At 41.1% G+C, this 6,939-nt stretch overlaps 1 pseudogene; it reads right to left on the bottom strand.

The window, feature by feature from the left end:
* Positions 1-1,734: 1,734 nt before the first annotated feature.
* On the bottom strand, positions 1,735-4,623 carry LOC103234413 (mannosyl-oligosaccharide 1,2-alpha-mannosidase IB-like; annotated as a pseudogene).
* Between the last annotated feature and the right edge of the window lie 2,316 nt (positions 4,624-6,939).

The raw sequence follows: 6,939 nt of genomic DNA, 5'->3' as shown, positions 1-6,939 counted from the left end.
TGTAACTGGCTCTACATCCTTATTTTCTATGTTTATTGAAAACTTTTGTAGTGGCTGTCATTTATGGATTATTGGCTGGGCTGCGAGAACTATTTAATAATTTGTGGTATAAGATGATCAACCTTGGAAAACATTTAATTATATTCATTCACTAAATCTTTTCCCAACTTAAATCTAAAAGCTAAGTTTAAAAGAAATGTTATCAAATAAGGAAATAAACCTTCAGAATTCCAAGGTGGATTTCTTGTATGAACTTTGTTGCATAAAATCTTAAAATTCAGAGTAAATATCATACTAGTTATACTGTTTGCAATTTTATTAATGTCAATGGAAGATGCCTAAATTAAATTAAAACAATAAAAACGACCCTTCAGTTTGTGACAGAAAATTTGTAAGCACTAGATATTTATCTTACACCATAGTTACTGATAAATTTTTTTGCCAAACTAAAAAGAATTAGTTATTTAAAAAGAAATAACAATGCAAAACCTACGGATGGTAAGAGAAAATCTCTGAGATACTTGCTTCGATGCTTTTATCACTGAAAACTATTTTGAAGCTATTCTAATTATTCTGATTTTCTATACACATCAATAGAAAAAATTTTAAAACATAAAATATTTGTGAATGGTACACTCACCTGGTAAGATAATAAAGGCTATCATCCCAGATAGAATATTTAAGAAAGTTGCACTGTGTTTTGTTTTTGCTTTAATGAGTTGTAAAAGTAATTTAGCTTATCAAGGCAAATTCAGAGCTACATTATAGTACAGTGAATTTTGCCAAGTCACACAAATAAAGTTGTGAGTTGGATGACTCTCCTAATATTATTATGAGATTAAAGTAGATAAAACTTAATTGGTAGGTTTATGAGTTTAGAAAAATAATCTCCTACCAGCAAAACGAAGAATTTCTTTTAGAACAGATTTCAAGGCAACCAATTGTGGCATTTTCCGCACTTTTTGTCATGCTACCACCACTGACAGAACCACATGAACAAAGTCTCAAACTCAGGCTTACAAGTAGTAGTTATAATAAACAGAAGTTTTAATGATTTCACATGAAGACAAAGACTGGAAGAGTATTTTTTTGTGAAATCATGCCCCTGGAGGAAACTAAATTTAACCATGAAATTTAAATACAAGAGATTTTATTTAAACCTATTAAATAGGATTTGAAATGACTGCCAGTCTGGTCATCCAATACGGAACTTGAAAATTCAGACATGGATTGCACTTCTGTTTGTTTTTTGAGTCTTCTTGTCACTGATGCAGTTATACTATCTTTTTTCTTTACCTTAGTTCATTACATTATTAAAATGTAGAAAAATGAAACAATGTGGAATATTTGACAGTTGCTCCACTGTAGGAATACATAATTGGTTCCAAAGGCCATCCGTAACTCCTGCAAGGTGCTCTATATTCTTGGGTTTCTCTTAGGAAGTCTTGTCTCCAGACTCCAGAACTCTACAAACCATATGTGTGTGTGTGTGTGTGTGTATAAATATATATAACTCTCTCTATATATAAAACTCTATATAACTCTATATATACATAGTTTTACATATAGCTATATATATAATATACATTATTTATATATATATATAATATATATAGTTTGTAGAGTACCAGGTGATGCAAAAGTAATTGTGATCTTTGCTATAACACACATCATTCTTATATGACCACTATCATGTTGACTTAGAAGTCTAGGTTTTCAGACTAATTTCTGTAGTGGTCCACGTAAACAAAACAGGTGAGACTGGTCCTGGTCCTTGAAACTGCTTTTATCCAACAGCAGAATTACCTGAGTGTGGTGCTGGCTAAATGTAACACAGGGAGAGGGTGAGCCTCTGTATTAAACACCTGGTAGTCTACAGGTAAAAGGTCAACACTGGAGAACAGCACATACAAATATTTTAGTGTTTCGGCAATAAAGACACCCCACTGCACATCATCATGTGTAGGAGTAGAGAAATGTACATTTTTAACTCCAGAAAATCCACCACTGATTCAGCAATACTTTTCAATGGCCAGTTTTGTTCCCAGCCCCACTGCCTGTATTTTGGATTGTAAGAGAATTACCATAGGTACCAATAGGTTTCAGTTACTTCTGGACAGAGGATATAATACTTTTCAGCCTGACAGCCACAACCACCACTGCACCATCAAACTGGAATGACTCAGGACCTAGCTTTAATGCAGTCTGTCATATGACTCACGACACGTATGTGCAATTTCCACCCCAGCTCTAAATAATGATAGACGTTATCCATTCTGGAACTATCTTCTCCTAGTGCAAACATTACCCCAGCAAAGCAGGCCAGATGCCCATCTTGTTTTCTAAGTGTCCACTGATCCATTATTTACTAAAGATAAGACATCCATGGGAGTTCTGGTTTTTTTACAGCCTCAAGGGCATCATCACACATCTTTCTCCATTCATAGTCTGTTTTATCTGACATCAACCACGCTCTCAGTAAATATTCATAAAAACTGTCTCCAAGATCACCAAGCGATGTGTGATACCAACCCCAGTGCCCTGTTCTTGGATTCAAACAATTTAGATAAAGACTGTTTGGACAATCCATTTTCTGAAGCAGTTTCCGCATGTACATGACCTTGTTGTAGTAAACCAGGTCTGCTGTCAAGTAGCTGAGGTGGACGAACTCCATATGCAGTGTACCAGATTCAGCCAGAATGCTGCTACATGCAGGCCCCTAGCCTCAGTTGCACCCTACTCCACACTGTAAATGTACCATTGTCCAAGGAATCCCAGTAGATGTGTGAAAGGCAGGAAGAAGTTTCTTAGCCAGTCGCATAGCTTTAATCTTGAATATCTCCTTTCCTGAAAGGTGATATGCTGCAAGTAGGCCTTCAATAAGCTGAATGCTGACTTCAAACACAAACATCTCTGAATTCACACTGACCTCAAGGTTGTCTTAACCAATCTTTGCACATCTAGGAATTCAGCATGGAGCCCCATGATATAAGGTGTATCCAAAGCATCTACAATGGTACCACACATTTGTGAACTTTCAAATGTTAGTGGTACATCCTTTCCTTTTAATAGGTCTGAGTTCATTATGTCCCCACCTGTATGTCCTATAATTATCCTAGGCATGTTTCACGCTTTAATTTTTTTTCCCTTTTCTTATGTTGTCTTCAGGGTCTCCACCTTTCATGCCTAAAAAGTTTGGAATAGGAACTGGTGGCAGTGGCTTGTTCTCTGTCTTCATTTCTTGGACCTTATTTTTCTCTGTCTGAATTTCTGCTTGGATTTCCTTGCTTGACTTCTCTTTTCTTTCTTTCTTTGAGATGTGGTCTCACTCTGTCACCCAGGCTGAGTGTTGCAGTGTCATCAGGACTCACTGCAGCCTCCATCTCCCAGGCTCAAGCAATCCTCCCACCTTAGACTCCAGAATACCTGGGATTACAAGATTACTACCACACCGGGCTAGTTGTTGATTTTTTGTGGAGACAGGGTCTCATCATGTTGCCCAGGCTGGTCTCAAACTCCTAGATGAAAGCCATCCTCCGGACTTGGCCTCCCAAAGTGTTGGGATTACAGGTGTGAGCCACAGCCCAGGCTGCCTGACTTTCTCAACTTTTCTTTTGTCTCTTCCAGGGCCTTCTCATGATCAGCTCGAATTTTATGTCTCAGAGGTTCTTCTTCTTCTTCACTGTGTGTATGTTAATTGAGTGCATAGATCAGGAAGACTTCAGGGTTTTTAGCCCCTTTGACAGCTACTACATGAAGAATTAACACATCGTCTAAACCCAGATCAAAGCGTTTGTGTTTTGAGAAGCCTAGAAGAAAAAAGAACGCCCCCAAACACCGGGTGATGAAGGCACTAAAAATAAGTGTCTTCACAGAAAGTCTCAAGGTAGCGCTGTGATGTCGGGAGGACAGCCCCAGGTTCAGAGGTGGGATCCCACGTCTGGAGAGGGCAGCAGGGCTGGGGGTAGTCATCGTTTATGCTCTTGAAGACAATACTCCATAAAGTTCTCATCTTACAGCAAATGCACAATACACTGAATTGTCTTCAAAATATTGGCAAAAATGGAAAAACTCAATTTTGCTCCACTTAAAGGACTGCTGCGCTTCTTCACAGGCACCGCTTTGACGCTCCTCCAATTCCATTCAGAAACGCGAGTGACCCCCGGCCTCAAACGATCACAAACTTATGTCCTACGAGATCTCGTTTGCCCTTTGACTTTCAGGGCCCTATCGGGTTATCAGAAGACTCTTCATTCCTACGGGTATATCGGAGAAGTCACACTGCAAAGGAGCTACCCCTTGGGGAGGTGCTCAAGGGTGGTCTTCTGCCCCAAAAGGGAGTCTGGCTAAATCGGAGGAATTGCAGAAGATTCACCATCTCCTCTAGTACTTCTATTCCTGAATCTCTTAACCTTAGTGGTGGAAAAAATAAGGGTCTCCACCGAAGCCTGAAAACCGGGAGGAAGGTTTCCCGCTTCCGGGAGGCCAAGACAGAGGCGCTGAGGGAAGGAGCAGGAAGGGACCGGCCGCCCGCGCTTCCCGACGCTGCCAGGCAGTCTCCCGGGCCCGGCAGAGCTCCGAGGCTGCCTCCGGGCAGTCACATCCAACGTACCTGAGCCCGGCCAGCCGCTGTTGCTGTCGCCGCCGCACGGGCCTGTCCAGACGGACCTTCCTCCTCCTCCGCGGCCCCCGAGAAGCTCGGCGTATAGGCAGGGAAGGCGCGGCGGCCACTGCGGTTGGTCAGTTCACCAGGTGCCTGCTCCCGAGCGAGTTGCCACCTACCCCGCCGCGCTCGGCCGGGTGCAAAGGAGCCGAGCAGCGAACCCTTGCTCCGAGAGCCCGGGGCCCGCGCCCGCCCATTCCTCGCGCAGCCGTGGGGCAGCGGGTGGCCCCGGGCGCGCGCGAGCAGCCACTTCTGGGGCGGGCAGAGGCCGGCTCCTTGTCCTTGGCCAGCCGCCGTGGGGGCCTCCTCCGCGCCGCCTAGCGTGGCGCCCGGTTCGGCCTGGCTGCTGCTGCTGAGAGACGGCGCCCACGAGCAGGGCTGCGGCCGGGCCTCTGCCTCCCCAGGCCCGGTGGGCGCGGAACAGCTGCGGGGCCACACGAGCCGGGCGCACGCATTGAGGGGATGGAGGACGGCGCCGATAGGGCGCCTCCCGAACCCGCTCCGACACGCTAGTGGGCGGCACCAGCGATTGAGCTTGGGGCGCGCTTCCTGGAGTCCACAGTTAAGCGACACCATCCTGGGTTTGCCTTTCTCTGTCGGGATCATTTCTCTCAGCATGAAGTCCTCCAGGTCAGACACAAGGTCACAGACGGCGGTTTCTGCCTTCCTCTGGCTGAGTATATTTGATTAAATATATATCCCGCGTTTTCTGTATCCAGTCATCCCTCTGTGGACTGATAGGTTGTTTCTGTGTCTTGGCTGGTTTAAATAACGCCATAATAAACATAAAGTGCAGATTATCTCTTTAAGATATCGATTTCCTTTCCTTCAGATACATATCCAGAAGTGAGTTGTATTTTTAACTTTTTAAGGAGCATCTATATGTTAGTTCATATGTCTGCACCAATTTACATTCCCACCAACAGTGTACAAGGACTTCCCTTTCTCTACACGCTCTGCAACAATTGTTCTCTCTTGTGAAGTGTTGGTGACTATTTTTAGTAATAGTCATTGTAGCAGAAGTGAGGTGGTATCTAATTGTGGTTTTGACTTGAATTTCCCTGATAGTGATGTCAAGCACCTTTGTGTATTTATACCTGTTAGTAACTTTTTTATTTTTTTGAAAAAAATGCCTATTCGGAAGATATACCTGTTTTTATTTGGGTGGTTCTTTTTTCTTTTTCTTTTTTTTTTTTTTTTTTTTTTGCTATTAGATTGAGCACCATATATATTTTGAATACTAACCTCTCATTAGATTATGGTTTGCAAATATTTCTCCTATTCTGTGGGTTACCTTTTCATCTTGTTGATTGCGTCCTTTGCTGTGCAGAAGCTTTTTAGTTTGATGTAATACCATTTGTCTATTTTTTATTTTTTTGCCCGTGCTTTGTGGTATATCCAAAAAATCTTTGCTAAGACAAATGTCAAGGAGCCTTTCCCTGTTTTCTTCTAGGAGTTTTGTAGTTTCAGATCCTACACTTAAACCTTTAATCCATTTCAAATTGATTTTTGTATGTGGTGTAAAATAAAGAGTCTAATTTCTTTTCCTTTCTCCTACCTTCCTTTTTTCCTTTTATTTCTTCTTCTATTTTTTTTTCTTGCATGTGAATATCCAGTTTTCCAAACATCATTTATTGAAGAGACTATCTTTTTTCCATTGTGTCTCCTAGGCAACTTTGTCTAAAATAAATTGACCTTAAATGTGTGGATTTATTTATGGGCTCTTTATTCTGTTCGATTGATTGCTATGTCTTTTCTTATGTCAGTATCATGCTGGTTTGATAAATATGTCTTAATAATATAATCTAAAAACAGGAAGAGTGATACTTCCAACTTTGTTCTCTCTCAAGAGTGCTTTGGCTGTTTAGAGCTTTTTGTGGTTCCACACAACTTTTAGAATTATTTTTATTTATTCAGAAAAAGGTGGTTGCAATTTTGATAGGAATTGTATTGAATGTGTAGTTTGCTGTAGGTAGTATGGTAATTTTAACAATATTGATCATGAATGTGATGTATATTTTCTATTATTTTTGTCTTCAATTTCTTTCATCAATATTTTATAGTGTTGAGTGTCTAGATCCTTCAAACCCTTGGTTAAATATCTTCCTAAGTGTTTTTTTTTTTTTAAATACTATTTAAATTGGATAGTTTTCTTGACTTCTTTTCAGGTAGGTCATTATGATGTAAAGAAGTGCAACTGATTTTTGTGGTGATTTTGTACCTAAAACTACTGAATTTATTCCTCAGTTCTAACATTTTTTTGTGGAATTTGTAGG

The sequence above is a fragment of the Chlorocebus sabaeus genome, chromosome 6 (genome assembly GCF_047675955.1).
Source record: "Chlorocebus sabaeus isolate Y175 chromosome 6, mChlSab1.0.hap1, whole genome shotgun sequence".
NCBI classification, from domain to species: domain Eukaryota; kingdom Metazoa; phylum Chordata; class Mammalia; order Primates; family Cercopithecidae; genus Chlorocebus; species Chlorocebus sabaeus.
The sequence above is the reverse complement of the archived record's forward strand: the minus strand, read 5'-3'. Positions and strand labels throughout refer to the sequence as shown.